We start from the raw sequence: 20,917 nt of genomic DNA, 5'->3' as shown, positions 1-20,917 counted from the left end.
CTGCTATACGTAGCTAGATTATGAGGCTCTGAGCCCTCGATGTACTTCTTGCTGTGTGAGATGTGATCACCTATACCCAGTCCCACCAATGTAAGTAATGCTCTATCTACTTGGCCTCAAAGTCAATCCACACACAACAGACCTGGCTTGGGGCTCATAATCTTGACCCATGAGTGCCTCATCTCATAGGACAGCAGGAATCTAAAGTAAAGCATTACATGTGCTGCGTTGCCCTTTTCTTATGCATCTGAAGTGTTGTGATTGAATATGAAGTAATCTGAAGATAGTCCAGAAGACCGCTTCCAACTTTTGGTGTACCTTCCTACCAGCGACCCATTCTCTTACAGCTTTGTGTGAAAAGAAACGAGGGACTAAATGAAAACTGTGGGGTAGCTGCTGCTCCTTCAGGCTCTCAGCAGAACTGTGGCTGTCCTGATGCCTCAGACCCTCATGTGGTATGTTTGAATTGCAATAGGTTTTGATTTCCGAGCCTTATCTGAAAGCACATTAATTTCAGTCACGCAGTGAGCACGCAGACCTGGGCTCATTGGTGCTGCTTGCCTTCCCTGGAGATGTTTCAGCATCCTCTGCCATAAGAAGGTTATTGTAATGAGTAAACGATTCTCTTTTTCCTTAGTAAGCATCTGAACTAAAGGTATTTTAACTTCAAGCACTGTTTATGCATCAAATATTAAAGAACAAGCCTCTCACAAACACTGATTGTCAGCAGCTTTGTAAAGCTTGCAGTTAAGTATCTCTAGCTTCATTGTCTCCTTGAGTGCCCACTATGGCTTTTAAAGATGTCCCTTATGAGCTTTTAACAACAATAAATAAGCATCTCTAAAAGGACATAAATACAGTGGAAAAAGAATTTCGCTACTTGACACAGTTTCTCTTCCTGTATCAACCGTGATGCCTTTACAAAGGGGTATAGAAGGTGTGTTTCTCTATTTTAAGTTCTGTCTAGGAGGATGTAAACTAAGGTTGCCCACACCTTCATTGTATGTGTGACCTAGAAAAGGGGCAATAATTTTCCTACTGGAGAGTATTGTTTTGAAAAGGTTTTTCTTGAGACTTTGTTTTTCCTAATCCAAAACAAGATAACATGAAATCTCCATTGATTTGTAAATTTCATGGCTCAGCAATTAAAATCTGTGGGTCTGATTCAGAATTCACTAAAATCAACAGGATTTTCTTCCAGACTAAGACAGATTTTGGCCTAGAGTAGGAATAGAGGCAATTTCCCTCTTCTGTCTAGAAAACAAATGAATGCAACCTCAGAAGTCAGAGCTCTGCCCATAGTCTGTGCCAACAGTGACATGCAGTGATTAGTGTTACACTAACGTTCTGGCCTTTCATCTTTTCTAATGCACTGGGAGAGAGAGCAGTAAGAAGATGGAATAATGCCCGTGTTTTCAAAACAGAATAAAATATTACAGAAGACACATTTGAACTGCTTTTTTTTCCCTCTCAGACTAAATCTACACTGGAATGATTTCTTGCAGTTTCTTCCAGATCCATTGAATTCACAGCAGTGCTAAAATTAAACAATTTTCTTTTTAATTGAACCCAAATCATTACTAAACCCAAAGCTTCACTTGCCTGGTTGCCTATTTCCAAGCAGCAACATCTCAGCTCTTTTCTAGCAAACACCTAAATGACTTTCCTCGCCTACCTAATTTATTTATTTTTAGAACAGCCTTTGCAAAGACTGGAGCCTTTATTTCTAAGTTACAAAGCTACTTACAGTACTGTGGAGCTCTGGCGTTCTTGCTAAGTTTTTTTTCTCTTTCAGTCTTTCTACTGAGAGATTTTTGCCTTGTAAGATTGTCCTTCAAAGTCATCCTGATCGATGTCCCTGCCAATGCCACACACTGGCTGCATGGAAAATGGTTGGTTGAGTGGTGGTTTAGGTTTATCTGTTGTGCAAAATGGTGATGTGACAACATTGGATTTCACATAAATAAGTTCTTTATTGACCCTACTTCATCGTCTTTGTCTTGCAGTAGTTTTTAATCAGCCATAATAAATGAAGCACCCCAGTAAATACATATAGGGTGACTAACCATTACAATGAGACATACTGTACTCTGTGGTTAGTAGAATATTTTAAATGAGACAATTTACCACACGTTTTGTAATGCTTCCAGCAAGATGAGGAAATCACTGCTTTTGTTTTGAAGATCTTGTCAGCGTTTTGTAAATATTTCTGATATTTATGACTGTACATATGGTTTTGATTATAACTTGCAAGAGCCTCAAGTATTGTGTCATATACTGTTTGGGAGGTGATTATTTCATTAACTGTCATTTTTGACCACTTATTTCTTGTCCCTTGGTGCATCTTTTGCACTACTGCCACCTGCAAAGCTGAAAACACAGCATTGAGCAAGCCAGGGCTCTCTCAAAGCACTGACACAGCCTGTCTTTGGCTGTGGTGCCAGGTCAAGACCCCCTGAGGAAACAGCTCTCCTCCATGCTGTTGCATGCTCTGGGCGCCTGGGCCTGCAGGCCATAGCTGCCCATGCTCATAACAGTTCTTCCCCATAGGGTCCTCAGCCTGCTTGTCCATCATATCTCCAATCTGGGGAAGGGGGGACTTGGGACTGAGACCCAAGGTCATGCAAAAGCAGGCCAGGCCAGGTGCTCAGGGCCACCAGGAAGAGACAATACCTTGGTCATTGGGCCAAGTGCAACCACAGCATCATGGCTACACCAGCACCAGAGCTGGCTGGGGTTTGTGCAAGGACTTGGCCCACTGTGTGGGATCTGTTGGTGACTATGGAAGGCTGCAGCAAGTCTGCATGGGTGTCATCCAGGTGGGGTTTGGAATCATCCTGGATGGCTCCTGCTGCCGATTGTTGACAGCCCCAGTTGCTGAGCAAGCACCCTCACAGAAGAGAAGAGAACTGAAGTTATTACCCATATTACCTTATAGCCTGAGCTATTCAGCCCCTCTGTTTACCACAGATTGCAAGGGCAAAGAGAGGTTATCAACCTGTGACAACGTGGAGGTAGAAATCCAACATTAGAGCACCTTTTCTAGCACTGGAATTGCCTTAGCTAAAGCACACAAACAAGAGAGGAGATTGATTTTCTTCTTATTGCTTGTTTTACTACCATTCTACTATCACTTGACCGTTCCATTCCAAAGTCAGGAGTTGTAAGGGAGATTCTTTGAGTCAGAAACACATAGCCCAACAAACGATTTTCCACCAGAAAGAAAAACAAAAACAAAAACACATGAAAACCAACGAAACAAAGCAAAACTTGAATGATGTGGAAGGCTGTAGTTACACACTCTTCTAGCTCTCCATTGCAGGGCACATGCTGTGCTTGTACAACTGCCTCGTGAGTCCTCCATGGGGCTAAAGCTTACTTTTACCCTCTTGTGCCAGCAGTTGCTGCAACATGCAGATGGCCTTGCTAGGGGCTTTATCTGTGTGTGCAAAGTAGGATGAGGAGGAGAAAAATCAGCCTTGAACTGGAGGAGCTATTTCTTTATTTGCTTTTTTGGAGGCTGCTACAACTCTTTGCCAAGCAAGGAGTGATGCCTTGAAGTGGGTTGGTTGTGTACTGGCAGCTTTCTTCATTTTATCATGTGTAGCTAATATTTCCTGTTCCACTAAGCCACATCTCCCTGGTTCCCATTCCCAGTGCTTGGCTCCTAAGCAGAGTCACAGTTCCTGTCACAAGGCAGAGGCTGCGTGGTGATCGGTGTGGAAGTGATGATTGGGGCATCAGTAGCAGGGAAGTCATGCTGACAGCCTCACTCCCTGGCGAAGCGTGGTCTGCATTCCTCACCAGGGCACACAGTGAGCCTGGGAAAAGGCTGCAGGGTCTCCAAATAAGTCCCACTGTCCTTCCGGAGCTGAGGGGGCAGGGAGGAGCAGTTTCTGATTGCTTCCCAAGCTTTGAGCAAGCATCTCTTTCCATCTCTTATGTGGCAGAGCCCAGAGCGTTGGTTGCAGTGCTGTGAGAGCAAGTGGATTGTTTGGTCACAAAGACCGTCTAATGGCTGAGAGGGCAATAAGACATTATCAGTGATGACAGTTGTAACAATAAGTCATTTCTTGTCCCATTCTTAGTGCTAGGGAAAAGCCACAAGGCAGAAGAGAATGGGTGAGTGCATGGATGTATCTGGGATGAAACTATGACTATTTCTGCAGCTAATCTGCGAGCCAGCTCCGGGTTTCAGGAATTACCCTACGGGCAGTTGAGAGGAGCAGATGAGAGGAGTGGGAGCTGCTGCCACTGCAATCAACTTTCAGCAACTTGGAGATTGTTCCTCTGTTTTCCTGAGTGCTTAAGCAGCTTGTCCTGGTTCACAGACATCTGGCATTGTGAAACTGTGGTGAAGGGAGGGACTGGTGCCCTGCTCTCCCCTAGTCCTGAGCCAGCTGGGCAGGAGGCTTCAGTCACTGAGTGTAGGAGCTCATGATAGAAGCCTTCCTCCATGTCACTGCTGCAAAAGCATTGGTGCAGATGGAAGAAAAAAGGCCTTGTTTGCTGTGGTTGAAAGCCTTTCCCTGGAAATGTGGACCGGTCATGAACAGTAGGGAAAGGTGCTTGTTGAGCAGCAAGCAACATCATGGTTAAATATGATATGAAACAGAGGAGTGAATGACACACCAGAAGGTTAGTGCTGGTGAGACCTGGGCAGTCTGGAGAGTTTGGCAGAGAGGAACCTTATGAGGTTCAACAAGGGCAAGTGCAGAGCCCTATCCAAGGGGAAAAATAACTGCACACATTAGTACAGGTTAGGGGCTGACCTGCTAGAGAGGAGCTCTGCTAAGAAGGAGCTAGGTGTCCATGGTTGTCCATGAGCCAGCAGTGTACTCTTGTAGCCAAGAAGGCCAGTGGTATTCTGCAGGACATTAAAAGGAGCCTGGCCAGCAGAACAAGGGAGGTGATCTTCCCCTGTTACTCTGCCCTGGTGAGGCCACATCTAAGGTGCTGTATCCAGTTCTGCGCTCCCCAGTTCCAGAAAAACAGGGAACTTCTAGAGAGAGTTCAGTGGAGGGCCACTGAGCTGATGGGGGGCCTGGAGCATCTCCTTTATGAACAAAGGCTGAGATACCTGGAGCTGTTCAGCCTTGGTGAAGAGAACCCTGAGGAGGAATCTTATCAATGCTTGTAAACATCCAGTGAGCAGGAGTCAAGCAGACTAGGCCAGGCTCTTTTCAACAGTGCCCTGCAACAGGATACGCGGTAATGGGCACAAACTGGAAAATGGAAATTCTATACAAATATGAGGAAGAGCTTCTTTACAGTAAGGTTGACAGAGCACTGGAATAGGCTGCCTAGGGATGTTGTGAGGACTCTTCCTCTGGAGATATTCCAACAGGCCCGGACTCTTTCCTTTGCAGCCTACTGCAGGGGTTTGGACTAGACAATCTCCAGAGGTCCCCTCCAACTCCTACGACTCTGTGATTCTGTAAAGCTAAATTATCTTAAGAGGAAATAGTTTTTCTCCCCCAGGCTTTCCTTAATTCTCCTTGTTTCAGACACCCACAACAAAGGTATTTTCTTTCCAAAACAAAATCCTAAACAATTTGATTGTCTTCCCATTAGCTGAAGTTCTGCAGCAATCTCTTCTGCTTCTGAAGCTCAGAACACAATGGTAAGTTCTTATGCAGGTATCCTCCTCAGTGCAGTATTTAATTGTTATTCTGAGCAATGACATGACTCTAACAAAATGTGAAGCTTGCATAAAAGGAAAGATTACATATCCTCAGAGCTGGCAAGGCTACAAAGATCATTTTGTCAGCTTTAATTTTGTAATGTTTAACGTACTGAATCTTCGGAAGATGTAATGGTTTATTTTCAGAGCATTCGCTTCAGGATTTTTCTCAATGTACTCACTCAAATGAAGTCAAAATCTTAAATCAAGCTGAATTCTGGACAAGTAATGTAGTTCTGCTGAGCTCCAGCTATGCGTAATTTTTCTCCAGCCCTCTTCTCTCTCATCTCTGTGTTTAACACACAGCTGGGAGAGAGCTCTGCACACTGTGATGCAGGCAGCTGCCGCATGCCTTACTGATGGGGCTGTGTTCTGTATGAGTGCTGCAGCCCTCGGTCAGCCACAGGTACACAGCCATTGTCTGTGAGATCTGACTGTTAATCAGGTGTTCCTGAGCCTCTGTGGCCAGGCAGCCTTCTGACAGAAAATCAAACCCAGATTTGCCTCTGCCTATCATTGCTGTCTTTGTGCTGCAGGCAGGAGTGAGTTTAGGTTCACTAAAAGTAAGGATGAGTCTAAAAGCCCTGCTTATTTATGTGATACTCTAATGATTCTTCTGAACTTGTGCCTTGAGGCCTTTTTTAAACTTGACTATATGCAGCTGCTGTTACGCACAGCAGCTCCCCAATCCCTGCCTGGAAGAGGCTGGCTCATGGTGTCAAGGGCTGGTTCTGGAAAGAAAAATGCTTTTATAATCTAAAGAATTCCCAGTTCACGGAGCAATGCGTGCCAAAGTACCAGGAACTCACTCAGTGTGATACACGTGCTGGTGCCTCGCTCCAAGAAGCATGTGGTGGCTTTCACACCCTCAGACGTGTGTGCAAATAAAGCACCAGGGCTAAGGAAAAATGAGTGCACTGAGCAGCCAGAGATGTTAATAACTGCTTCTCTGAGAAGCTTCCACGTCCTACATTTTCATGCAACTTAGGATGTGAGGAATGTTTATTGCTGAATTTTTCCTGCTGGAAGATCGCAGAGGAGAATGGGCAGAGCCCACTTCTTGATGCTTGCTGAAATTCTGAAGAAAGAGCTCATTTGACAAATGGTCCCCAGTTGTGTGCATGGGCCCCATGAAGGGACAGCTGTACGGGGCTCCAGCCTGTAGCAGCCATTCCTACCTAATCCCCCTTTCCTTTGTGAAGTCAGAATTGGTCAGTGGCAACAAAATTGCCGCTGCTCATTAGTGATTGCATTCTGTTCTCATTGCTTATTTCCCTGCAGCAGGAACAGGCATTAGCCTCTTCTCCATTAGCCTCTTCTCAACAACGTCTAAATTGCTGTTAACAGAGTTCTGTGAGTTGTTTGCCTGTGATAATAAAAACATGAGAAAAGCAAACATGGCAGTGGCAGCACCGGAGGGCATCCCAGGAGACAGCATGCAATAATGGGAACATGCAGTCTGCAGTGACAGCTTCAGCTTGCTCCTGTCAGTGAAACCTGTATGCATCCTGATGTGCCAGTGCCTGCTCAAAATGTTCCCACAGCATGGGTGCCCCATGAGGTCTTCCCAGTGCCCCAGCTTCCACTCAGGAGGGTAGAAGACACCCGATGGTGTCTAAGCCAAGGAGCCCAGCTAATTTTGGTAGCTCTGCAGCAGCCTGCTGTACTTGGAGCTGGCCAGGTCCTAATGTTTTAGTCCAAAGATAATTCCCAGATATAAACACTTCAGAAAAATGACTTTGCTAAAATATTTCTCTGATCTAATGGAGCTTGGGCTCATTTTAAATCTTGTTTGGAAATTTGAAATATGGACATGGTCCTGGGCACCCTGGCCCCAGGTGTCCCAGCTTGAGCAGAGGGTTGGACCAAATGGACCCAGGGGTCCCTTCCCACATCAACCACTCTGTGATTTTGTGAAACCTGGCAGTCCTGAAAGGTGTGAGGGATTTGTGTTTCTCCACATCACTGCTCATAAACAGTACCTGTGTTGAGCTGGTGCTCCACATGGGCTATGACCTTGGGGCCCAGCTGTGGTGACTGGACAAGGAGATCTCTTGTGTCTGGAAACAAGGAGTAGCATGTAGCTGGCAGCTGCCATTAGTGCCACTTTCATTAAAGAATTCTGAAGGGTTTGCTACCATTATATTTCCCTATGGCAGCTCATCATACTATAGACTTAAAACTGAGGAGGTCACGCTTGCCAGCTCCTGGGAATGGCTCTTCTAGTTTAATTAGCTGTCCCTGATCATAGCTGTGCTCATCTTGCTGCAAGCCCTGGGAATGTCTGTCTGTTGTGGCAGAGGTCGAGCCCAACAGGACATAAAAAAGGAATGGAAATCTTGTCTCATGTTGGTTTCTTTCGTATTTCCACATAAATCAGTTTGTGGATGTTTAAATTGGGAAGCGCTGGTGGGAGGTCTGTCTGGAGGTGGTAGTGCTTCCCTGGGAATACAAGGAAGACATACTCTTTCCTCACCAGAGCCAGGAGAGTGGCAGGCAGCACTCGGGGGCAGAACCCCTTATCTTGTGTCTGCATGGCATGGCAACAGTAGGATGGTTCACCAGGGCTGGGTGTTCTACACCTTGAGCGTGTTGCAAGTAATAACAAGGAAGGCAGTGTTATTCTTTAATGACTGCTGTGCTGTGAATCCCACAGACTGGTTGTGGCGTAAAGGATATTGTTATTAGCCCTTACTGTGTCTACCCTTCTAAGAAGAGTTACAGACTTCATAACATTTTGCAAAGCAGAGAGCAACGGACCTTCTTCTCCCCTGTTCTGACTCCCCTTCTCCTTGTCCAATTGCTTTGTTTTGCCCCAAATTCATTCTTCTGTGAGCATGCCCAGCTCACTGCAAACATCTCCACCATCAGCACAGGCAGGGAAGTGTGTGCGTGACGCTGTTGTCAGTGGATGGTTTATCTAGTTTTAATTCCCATGGCTCCAGTTCTGTAAGTGCTTACACACAGACCTTGTTTTGCTGGGGTGGCAAGGGTGAAAGCCAGTGCTATGAATCATTTCCTCCTGGCTGTGGCAATGAGGTTGGTTTGCAGAGTGAGTCATGGAGGAGCATCACAGAGTGGAGACATTCCCCAAGAAAAAGACCTTCAGGTCAGCAAGAAACTCTCAGAGGTAGCAGCTGTGTTGCCATCACCATCTGCCATCCTTGGCCACTAAAATATTTGTTTACTTAAAACTATGAGTACAGTAGGTACCATATACCTGGTATGTAAGAAACTGTGCTTCTCCCAGAAGTATTGCAAAGTCTTGCACACATGGCAAATCAGTGTCACATAGCTCTGCTCCTTGCAGAGTGCCCTGGAGCAGAACTGCAGAAGTAGCATGGCTGCGGGTTTTAGTGAACCTCTTAGCTTTGAAGAGCTACGAGTGTACTGGTGATGTCCAACAAACCCATCTCTGTGGTAGAGAGGATAATACTAAAGTGCCTGAGAGGCTGTGCATGACCCAGGGTGATACTTTTACCATTTTGAGGTTGCATCCTTTCACTCAGGAGACCTGTTTTATGACAAGATTTCAGGGAAAACAACCAATTCTGTGAGCGCTCCTGATGAAGCTTTCATACATCTCCATGCTCACCAAGACATGCTGGGCTTTTTGTAGTGGACACTGAGGATGCTGCTGGGGCTGCTTGAGAAAGCCATGTGCTTGTGCAGTCTTCACACTGCCCCAGGTCCAAGCAGAAGTCTCTTCTGCAGCATCTCCTGCAAATCCCCTCAGGTCCTGCACAGGGACAGTGCTGTGCTTCAGCAGGGAGAGGAGGCTGTGTGAAAGGAAGGAAACACGGGATGAAATGCCCATCTGTGATCTCCTGTGAGAGCAGAGGGCAAGGCCAGCGGAGTTCCATCAGCGGAGCGGATTTCGCTGCTGCCCGCTCACGGTGATGGACACTTCCTTATTTTTAAAATAACCAGCATCATGAATTCTTAGCGTTTCACGCCTTCGAAGGACATATTGTTTCCTCTGCGAGTAATCCGTAGCCATCTCCAGTTACTGCAGAAAGACAATGCTTGCCTTAATAATATAACGTCCTGTGTCAGATGCTTTCAATGCTGATGACTTCACTGCGATTAACAGAGTCCCTCCAAATCACAACAGTAATTGTCACATTTGTGTGAAGGTATCGTTCATCCTCGGGGATTTAGAGCTCTGTGGCATAGTATTAATGTACATAATCCCTCCATTCAGTTTAGGACTTCTAAACTTTCTCACGTATCTTCAGTATCTTCAAAACAGTTATCCATAATTCTCAGGAAAAGCCTGAATGTGAAGCACATGTTGCAGCGGGATTTTGAATCCTCACAGGCAATGTTTTGCTGGAGACTCTTCTCATTTTCCTCCCCCAGGAGCTCATGGATATCATTGTTCAAATGCATAGTAACTCTGGAGCTTTGGCCTCCTGTGCCTACTAAAAGGTGCCAGATTTGTCTTCTTGAACACATCAGCAATAATTGGAGAAGGAATGCTTTTCTTTACATAGTTTGTTAGTAAATCCTCCTATTTGGAGACGGTGTCCAAGACCTTACAATTTAAGTATGTTAATAGCACGAGGTATACTTGTATGCATAGTTGTAGCACTGGGTTATTTTTCCTTTATGATAGCTTTTGGATCAACCATCTTGTGTGCAGGTCAGTGATGATTATTTCCAGCATTCCTTTTCAGCTTTTTGTCTTCCTTTGTTTGAAATCTCTTGCTATAAATCTCTTTGGAGAAGGCAGGGTGAAATGTCCCACCTGTCTTTAAAACTACACAGCTCCCAGGGAAGGCTGACCTTTTCTGAATGGAGCGAGAGGATTCCTCTGTGGGCTCCTACGCACTTGGCGTTGGCCATGCGGGAGGCAGGAGATGGAGAGATGTGCTCAGGAGGGAGATTCTGCTTGCAAAGGGTTTTGAGCCTTCAGATTCAGCTTCAGGTGAGAAGCCCAGCATCCTTCTCCATAGCTCTGGTGCTGTTTTCTACGCATTGAATTTCCCCTGTGAAATGGCTGTTTTTCTTGCTGTCCCTATTTTCTACCTTCCAACACATTGCCAGCATAAAGCATGCAGATAAGTGCTCAGGCATTTCCTAAGCTCATAAATCTGGTCCCTTGAGTGACAGTTAATCTGATACAGTCAAAATCTTGAGTACCAACTGTCAGCGTGTCTGTTTTATACATACTGTATGCAACTGTGAATGTTTATTCCCTGCACTGAATAAACCACTCAAAGCGTTCCTCTTTCTGCAACTGCTAGGCAGCAGGGGCATTTGTCCTATAATATTATATATCACATGTCTAAATATAAAAGAATTCTGCATTATACATAGGCTGCCTCTTTATATATACATGCTATATATATACAACATATATTGAAAACTGTTAGTAAGTATTTTTGGCTTCTGGGGGATGCAAAGAACTCTGGTCAGCAGTGGGGCTTATTTGGCTGGAGCAGTGGCTCTAAGATGTAGTTTTTGGGTCTGTCAGGGGGTCCTCAGAAGGAACTATTAGATGCAAAAGCCAGTAGGCTTAAGAATCTCTGTCCAAAGGCCTACACATCATACATAAGAGAAGTCTCAGAGTCCTAAACATTACGAGAGTTTGAAACACATTAATTGGTGTCCTTCTGTTGTTTTGGAAATGTCTGAATAGTTGGACCAAGAAAACTGATAAGCATGTAATTTAAAAGAAGATTTTTCCAGTTATCATCTTTCTACTAAGACTTGTCCCAAGGTTGTCACTTCTTCAAGTGTAGACTGCTTGACTAATTTCACCCATATGCTTCCATGCAAGCCATTTAGATTTCCTGTAACAGAAAAAGAAAACCTCAGCTCTTAAGCTGAAGTTGCGCCAAGCCTAATCTCCAGCCAGCAAATGTTTTCTTCTTCTTTTAATTTGATTTTTTTTTTTTTTATCCCAGCCCAGTATATTATTTCCTTCCATGGAGAAAATGTTAGTGCTGTGGGTTGGTAGAACACCTGTTGTGTAAATCTTTGTGATTTTATAATGTGAGCTCCTGCTGGCAGAGACAGCTGTGTCTCACATTTAAACAGAGAGTATAAGGTATCAGAGGAGGAAGGAGAGAAAAAAAAAGGCTTAACATAAGAAAACAATACATCAGTGGCCAGAATCTGCTGTCAAGCTTTATAAGCTAAATGAGTTAGAGTTGAAGGGGATATTAAAAGAAAACAATTCTGTTCCTAGAAGACAAAGTGTGTTTTCTTACAGAGATTCCCAGAGGATTTTTCATTTCTGACAAAGGACAAAGCAGACAGCTGGTCCACACAAAAATGTACGTGCTAATTAACTTAACCCTCATGTTGCACCCAGACAATATTTAACAAGCAGAAACATTGCTGAGGAATACCAGAAAAACTTGGGGGCTTCCTTGCACAGCACCAGATTCTCCCAGCCATCTACACAAGTTTCTCAGTCCTGCTGGTTCAGCAGGATCTTTGGCATGAGTGAGGAAAGCAGGGCTGTTCCCTTCATCAGAAGCACTTTGAAACATGTAGGGCATTTTCTTTTCCATTGCAGTTCTACGCCCTCCTCATTTTTGCCACAAAGGTCTGTGCCCAGCAGCAGCAGCAGAACCACAAAGTCATACTTATGCTGGCCCCCTGGACATCCCACTCCATGTGGATTACCCCACTGAGGAGGTGGATAGCTTCAGCAATGGCTTGGAATGCTAAACATGTGCTGGTCCTCTCCAGCCAAAGCAGGAGGCAATGGCTCACACTTTTCTGTAATCCAGGTGGAAAATAGAAATAAGACTGCCCACCCCTGCTGAGATATCCAATTTTTGGCCTGTCCATGTTGGTTTGGTGACAGCAGCCCCTTCTTTGCTGAGAGAAGTAGAAATTTTGTCAATGTATGCAAAGGGGGATTAAGTCTTTGAGGAATGGCCCTACAGGCAGATTGTAATAACACTGTGCGGGAAAGGTGATGAATGAAAGAGGTCAACATTTGCAACCAGATTAGAGTAGACGTTCTTCTTCCATGTTAGATGAGTTTTGCTTTTGCTTAGATCGCATCAAGTTTACTCATAATCAGACAGTGTTTTCTGAAAGCTTCTTCTGAATGTTTTAATTCATTTATTTCTCTCATCCGCTTCCCTTTCCTCTTCCATTTCACTGTTACAGATGTCAGTTCAACAAATAAAGTGTATGGGCAGAACAACGGAACTATTCTCTTGTTACAAAAAAAAAAGTAAATAAATAAATAAAAGGAGATTATTTCATTCTCCTGCTATTAACTTTGTAAGAAATGGCCTTTTGTACCTTTCATAAAAGTGGGTGTAATGATATGATTGTGTACCTCGGCCCCTTAGCTTCTGAGGAAACAACTCATGAAGGAGAGCATCAGGTTTGAAAGACTATCAGTGTCTCCTGACATTTCTTTTATCTAGTGTTGTGGTTTAACCCAGCAGATGTCTCAGCACCACGCAGTCATTCACTTTCTCCTCGCCTTCCCATGGCACTGAAAATATGGGTGGTGTCTTCTAAGTTAGAATGTGCTGTGACTTTTTCATGCCTTGAATAATTTTCTTTCCACACATGGTGTGATATACAGGCTATGAGCACGCAGTGTTTCAGCATCACTCTATCTTTTTGTGGAGAAATATTTTGCACCAGACCAGACGGACTTAGTGTATGGTCATGCACGCACCTCAATGGGACAAGGACAGCAAGGTCCTGTTGGATGTAACTTTCACCTTTCCAGCTGTGTACTCCTTTCTCCATGTGCCTCTTGTCTCTGACCTCTTCCTTTGCAGTAATTCATACTATGTACTTGGCCACCTTGGCAGTGTGGAAGAGCTGACATTTCTCCATAGTAGAAGGACTTCAATTTTGCACAGAATTTCTGTTCAGATGCTGTGGCAGTGTCAGTGGAGCCCATCATCCCTGGGACTCTGCTAAGAGAAAGGGCTGCACAGCGCTGGGCATGAATCATACGGCGCATTGATAAGGATGGATATTACTCATCGGATACCATGGAGCCAATGTGGCAGAGCCGTCATGGTCTATTTCGAACTTGTTATCTCACGCTCACTTCCTCGTACATCATGCATTAGTCTCAACAATGACCCACTAAAATACCCCACATCTCTTGTTTCTAGGAAAAATCTGCTGCTGCTTACCATCATTCAGTGTGTTTACTTGTGAACAAATCTGTAAGCAACTACAAAATGGAGTTTTAATTAAGCCATTAGTAATTTGTCCTCACGTGCATCTGTGACCTGCTGAGTCTTGCCTATACTCTTCCATGCTTGGCCTTCAGAGGAGTCTAAAATTTCTGTCTCGGTTTTACTCAGAAGATGATTTAACTAGCCACAGTTCATTTCTTCTCTTATCTCAGATCCTTGTGCCATTTGGGTCATGACCAGTCAAATTAGCACAATACAAGGATTTTAATTAAAAACTGGCCAGCACGACTAAGCATAGTTTTGCAAATAATATCATAAGATGAATAAGAGTAAGAAACAGAACTGACCTTATTTGAGACCAGATTTTTGCATCCTTCTGGCGAAGAATAATGAAGTCTTTAAGTAATTCTCTTACTTTCATTTTATTCATTTCTGTGGATCCACTTCCAGGGTAGGACTCAGCACAGCATAATCTAGGCCTTTATGATTTCATATCATTTGGAGATGAGACAGTTTTCCTGCTCCAACTCTTCAAGTATTTTGAATATTTCGTAGCTTGTTTCTTGTCTTGATCTCTTCATTTTCCTTTAAAACATGGCTAGAATTTGTTTGCTTGGATCTATCATTTTTAAACTTTCTCCTGATTTCTTGAAAAGATCACTGATTATGTGTGATGCATCTTCTGGAGATATCAGTTTTCCACTATTTTAGTCCAATATTTAAGAACAGAACTACATCTGCATGCAGTCTGATGAATAGTTAGGTGTTTTGCTTGGATCTATGACCACGTCTGAATTTATTCCAATATTTTTGTAATCAGGAAATCACAACCAATAAACTTTTACATCTCTATCCATTGGGAAATAGAAGGTTATTTCCTTTCTGGTGGTAAGCCCTATTTTTCTTGCCCCTTCAAGCCTAGATGAGGGCTGTACCCAATCCTATGTTTGCACCATGCATTCAGGCCTGTCCTAGCTCTGGTCACACATGGCCCCCCCTGTGCTATGTATGCTTCATGTCTTTGTGATGGCACTGTGGAACACCTTTTCTGAAAGGCAACAGCCTTTCACTGGTACGATGTTACAGGGGGATGATGAGTGCCAGCCAAGGAGAAGAAAGCAGGAGCACACCTGAGGGGGTTGGTGGGATGCGGACAAGACAAGCAGCAGATATCCACAAGGGAGAATACAAATACAAGCAGAAGAGTCAGAAAACACAGCAAGGTTAGGTCTCCCCCATGCTTAGAAATACAGACATACAGGGGCCTGCTAACTTTTTCATGAACATTTTCTGCTGGGAACTTTGTGCATATTTTATCTCACACCTTACAGATAAGAATTTCCTCAGTTTTTCACATTCAGATCCTTTGAGAATGTCAGAAGTCTCGCAATAAAATGCATTACCATAAAAAAAGTTGTGGGCCAAACCACACAGGAAATGTAGATCTATATTAGCATCTGAAACAGCTGAAAAGCTTTAGTCTTAAGAGCTGACCTTAGAAATCATTTGTGAATGTATGAATATGAGTGCAAATTCAGCCCTTGGAAGCAAAAAATTTGCAAGAGGAACTCTCAGCTGTACTGCTCTCCACGCTTAGGAACCTCTCATGCACTCACTTTAGGAAAAAGTAGATTCTTCCCTTCCTTTTTTCCTTGTAGTAAGGGAACAAGGTCAAGCAATAGCTTGTTGGAAACCTTGGCTACAACGGGCTTTGTTTCTATTAATCTATATATCCATTACAAATTGCAGGAACTGCAACCAATTGAATCAATGGTAGTAATAACTTCCATGGAGGTCAGAGGGGGTTATCTGTATAAAACATTGAGGGAATTATCTTTCTAACCCATAAACAGCAAGTCTTAAACTATTAGAAAGCATAATTGTTTTAAATCCAGTTCATGTGAAGCATGTCATTCTGGACATGTTCTTCCTGAGTGCAGGAGTTAGTGTCTTGATGCTGGGCCAGAAAACACATATGAAGGAGTCCTGCTATTATATTATTCTAAGCTGAACAAAATTAGTCATTTTTTAGTGTCCCCTAATGTCCATTCCCCTTTTTCTCTTAGATACATCCTGCTTCTTTTCCTCCCCTGCTCTGGCTTCATATTTGTTCCTATGGTAGAAGTCCTTGGCAGACTGTAAGGTGTTGAGTAGATGCAGGCAGACTCAGTGCTCTCTGAGCCCAAAGGGATACATCCATCCTTGGCCAGATGCCATAGCCTAAAGTATTCTGCACACTAACTTCTGCTGCCCTGGGTATTTGATGCAACCCATGGCATCAAATCCTATTTCTAGAACTCTAACTGTAAATTAGTGCTCCTGTATATTTTTTACCAGGGAAGAAATCATCAGGTTTATGTGCATTGATGAAGTATGCCATCACTCGGTATTGCTGACAGGGCGCAGGGTGGTGGCCCATTTGGGTCACCTCCCAGACAGGTCTGCCTGCACGCAATGCTGCCATGCATCGCCCTGATTCTGTGGCACAGATGTGGGGGATTTCCCTGGTCTTTGCACATTCCTCAGGGGTGGCAGCGCAGTGCTCACCTTGCTGGTAGCCGTGCTCTGTGCTGTGTACCAGGAACACCTCCAAGAGCACAACATCCACTGCCCTTCACAAGTTCATTACAATGCACAAAAACGTTCTTAATCTGGGGACTTGGTACTGTGTTATTCACCTCAGGTTGGAAATATTGTTCATGGGAATATAGAAGAGACAAATCCTTTCTGTCTTTTAAGCCACAAGCAGCAACACATCAGGATAAGCAGTGCCGACTTGCACACTAGGCCGGCAGCAGACAGGCATGCCTCTGTGACAGCGCAGTGTCCCCATCTCACACACACACGAACACAATGCTCACCCGCAGTCATTCCTGACCTATTACAGAATGTGTTTGTGTGTCGGCTCTTGTATTTTTAGCATTTATTTTTGTGGTACTGATTTTATATCCCGCTGAGCAGAGGAGACTTGAAAGCAGAAGCCTTGTGGCAGCGCAGAACTATTTCCTTGTCTTCCCTCCCATATGAAATTCTGTTTTGAAAATAGCAACTATCAGATATTTCTTCCCTCTCGGACCTGCTGTTTGGGTTTTCCGGCACATACATAACTTGCAGGGAACAAAACTAAGGCTCTATATGTTCCTCCAGATTGCAATTTTTTTTTTTTTTTTGTAATTAAAAAATCACCCCCTTGCTGTTTCTCTCCTTCAGGATAATTATTTAATGTAAATGAGTCCTTTTTGCACAGACACTGCCTCTCTTTCTCAGCCTTTTCATCTCTGCCAGAGCTGATTAAAAAGCCTGCCTATGGTCGAGAGCTCGACTCATGTTTGGGAATAAAACTGCAATCTAATGTTGCAATTGCAGTGGGATAAAAGGCCTCTTTGTGCTCCTTCCCGCATGTCTGGATGCTGAAACCTGCCTGCCCTGGCGACTTAGCCCCCAGTGGGGAAGCAGTGCAGGATACAGCCCTTTCCTGCTGGAGGTGGGGTGCTGGGCACTGCCCTGCCCGTAGCACCCAGGGAAGACCAGCCTGCAGCACCTGCCTGCCTGGCCCAATGCACCTCCTCAAGTTTTCCCACTCAAACAACAGGCCGGAGGAGCTGTTAAGTGCTTAATTGTATGGTTTGGTTTGTTTCCTTTGTTTTGATACAAGGGAAACAGGGAGAGCTGCCTTTAGTCAACATTTGGACATCGGAGTTTACAATTTAAGGACTTATAAAGTTAAGATTGTGTGGCACTGGTGGTTAAACGGCAGAGCATCCTTGCAGCAAGATAGTAATAGAAGACACATTCCCACGTCCCTCTGTGGTTCCCCATGCTCCCACAGCACCTCTGGCTCTCCCCTTTCACAGACAAATTGCTTTCTGAGCCACATCTCTCCTTTTCCAGGTTCACTGAGCTTCCTGCCCTTTGCATCGCCTCACCAGGGGCCTGAGGGCTGGCTCGATGCTCTGTCCCTATCTCTGAGTTGAGCCTCTCTCCTTGTGGGACTTGTGCTCTTGGGACTCAGGTCCCCATGTCCATGGGAAAGGAAGAGATGTTTTGACCACATAGGCCCCAGCCCACAAGAGAAGGGATCAGGCTTACAGCATCTTTAAGTTATAGAATATATTGGTCTTCCTGCAAAATTTACTGTGCTCATTTAAATTGTTTCTGTTTCTCTTTATCTCAGGACTTCTTAGACGCACTCTGTTCCACCAGAGAGCACACATGATGTACAGTTGACTGCTGATTGGCAAGGTGAGTGTTTCATGGTGCAGCCATTTGTGGTGACATACGTGAAATCTGCTTTTTGTAAATACTCTCCAGCAGTTTCATAGAACACGAATGCTTAATGAACAACCCTGCCAGAAAGCAAATTCAACAAATGTCTGGGGAAGAGGAAATGAAGAAGACACAATAACAGCAAAAGTGAATTCAGCTGCTACCCTGAGTGAATATTCATAAACATTTTGTGTTTAAATTATCAGGCTGGTTTTTAAACTCCCTTTTGAGAAGATGACTGGAATCGTGCGCTTATCAGCAGATGGAGATTAACTAATTCTGTAGGCAGAAGCCAACATCACCTTCTCGCAACTTAGGCTATCATGCTGAGAGCAGTCAGTGTCCAATTACTCAGGTCGGTACATAAATCAATATGCACATCTGCTGCTGAGTGACTTTCTGAAACACCTTTGTAAGCTCTGTGGCTAAACCCTCTTGGATTCAGTAGGAGAATAATGGCATATTCATAATAGGACTTGGGTATCTGTGGATGTCTTCACAAGGTCACTGTCTTCCTTTTGGTCTGTACACAGAAATTTTCACTTTCCACAGTCAAGACCTTTTCTTGCTGGTTTATGTGATGCCTCGTCACCTTTCAAGTCCAGTCAGCACAGCAGCCTTGCTTTGTAAGAAGGTATGGGGGAAGTGTTTTCCCCAGTTCCTCTCTCCAGCTATAGCATAGCCTCTGGGGCTGCAATTAGGACCCCTTACATCCATTATGGACTTGGGGGAGGAAGTCAAACTCAGGCATTTCACTTGCCTGATGAATATTCCAATTCTGAGGGGAAAAGAGAGGCATTACTCCATCTTTCAACAACACTTCCCATGGCAGCATTTTTTTATTAGCTATTTTATTATATATTTGTTTTACTTGATATTCGCTTATTAACAGACCAAACACTGTAGAAATTCTGTGTTAGAAACATTCTGGAAGTCTGCTAATTTTATTATCAATCTTTTGTCTTTCTAATGTCCCCAGATATCTCACCTCCTAATATAAGACTGGTGTGGTCTCTATTTGCAGGGGAAATGGAGTCACTGATCTCCAACTTGTTCATCCTTGGAAGGGGATTTTTGCTGTGACTCAGTACCTCACAGGGATTCTACCTCTCAGAAAGCAGCAGGAGCTGGCCCAGTTAGCATCCTCTTCGATAGCTACACAGCGGCTGCTTAGGATTCTGCTTTGAGGTGGTAAATTCTTCTAGGTTATGTGGAAGCATTCATTCTTAGCCTCAGTTCATGAATTCTCCTGGTAGAGCCACATATTTCCTTAGTGGGTACAAGAATACAACATTAAGGTCTGGCAGGAGTCTTACTAACTGAAACTTAATGGAAAATCCCACCGGACTCTGCTATAAGCCCTTAGTTACCTGGCTCTAGCTGTTCCCCAGGTGCCAGAATGACTTGATTCACCTGTGTATTTTCTCTAAGCTTGGTGACACAAATGTTTAATAAGTCAACAAGACCAAATATTTCATGCTGTTTTTCCATCGATGGAGGATGACACTTGAACAAAACAACAGCTGGTGTATATACATACACACACATGTAAACATAAATATACAGAGTGTGCTTTTATGTCCCTTGTCGTTCTTCATCTTTCCTTGGTACTTGGAAATGAGGTACTTGTCTTTTTAATTTTTATTTCTGACTCATATTAGACCCACTGAAAGAATCTGCACACCCTCTGCAATTGCTTAAGGCACTGCTTTTTTCTTTCCATTGCAGTAACTTTTCTTGTTCGGATGACTATAAAAAATGGATCAGAGGGACAACTGATCGAATGGAGGCTGTTGGAAATCAGCCAGTTTGATTAATTAGCCGGCCATTTCCTAGCAGAGTTTTAATCTGACAAACACTAGTCAGCCAGTGGCAGAACAGCTTGTGGTATAACTTAATACATGTAATTATACTCTGCGTAGATTGGATTTTTTTCAAACAGGTCACCATTCAAGGCTGAAGGCATGTCATAATTGATCAGATTTTAATCCTTCTGCAGTGTGGCCTCATAAACAGACTGTTAGTATACATTTATTACAACATCTGAGAAAGCTTCACAAAATCACTTTTAATATTAATTATTTAGGTAACTTGCCAGAAACAAATCTTCAGGGGATGATGAATAACATTAATGCAGTCATCAGTTCTGATTGATTCCTTCTCTGCTGACAAAAATGAACTTTAATTGCTGGTAGCCCCAGGCAAAGTCAGAACACTGTGACTGATCCCAGAACAGCTAATTTCAGCTGAGTGCTCAGTGATGGATGTTTAGCAGACGTACCAACGTGGTCTTATTCTGTGCTGCTGTCATTATTTCAGGGGGAGTGAAAAAGAAAGGTTTATGGACTTTATTGTAGCAGGGTTAGAGGGATTTTTTTGCTTGCATACCCTCTTCTATTTCCCTCACAAGATCTGAGCTGTGTAAATGCTTGCACAGCAGCACATGTTGTCTCTACAGACCACCACAGCTCCAGGTCAGGGATGAGCCCTGCAGTTCTGCTGCCTCCTTGGCCCAGCACTGGGGATTCAAATCAGGATGAAGCTATAGAAAATCTCCATTCAGGCTTCCTCTCCTAGAGTTCCCCACAGACAAACTGCAGAGAATTACCTAGGCAAGCAAGCTGCGTCTATGAATGCTGGGTGATGGGGAGGGCAGAGCATGGTGCTCTTTCTCCAGGGCAAGGTTAGCATTTACACTGGAGATGCCATTTACTCATGAGCAGTGCACAGTACAGACCTTTAACAAATACAGATATGGAGGAGGGAGCCTTCAGCAGGGCACATCTAGCTGCAAATAGCTTTGTGTCTTCAGCTGTCTACAGGAGCAGAA

This window comes from Coturnix japonica, chromosome 1, assembly GCF_001577835.2.
Source record: "Coturnix japonica isolate 7356 chromosome 1, Coturnix japonica 2.1, whole genome shotgun sequence".
Lineage (NCBI taxonomy): Eukaryota > Metazoa > Chordata > Aves > Galliformes > Phasianidae > Coturnix > Coturnix japonica.
The sequence above is the reverse complement of the archived record's forward strand: the minus strand, read 5'-3'. Positions refer to the sequence as shown.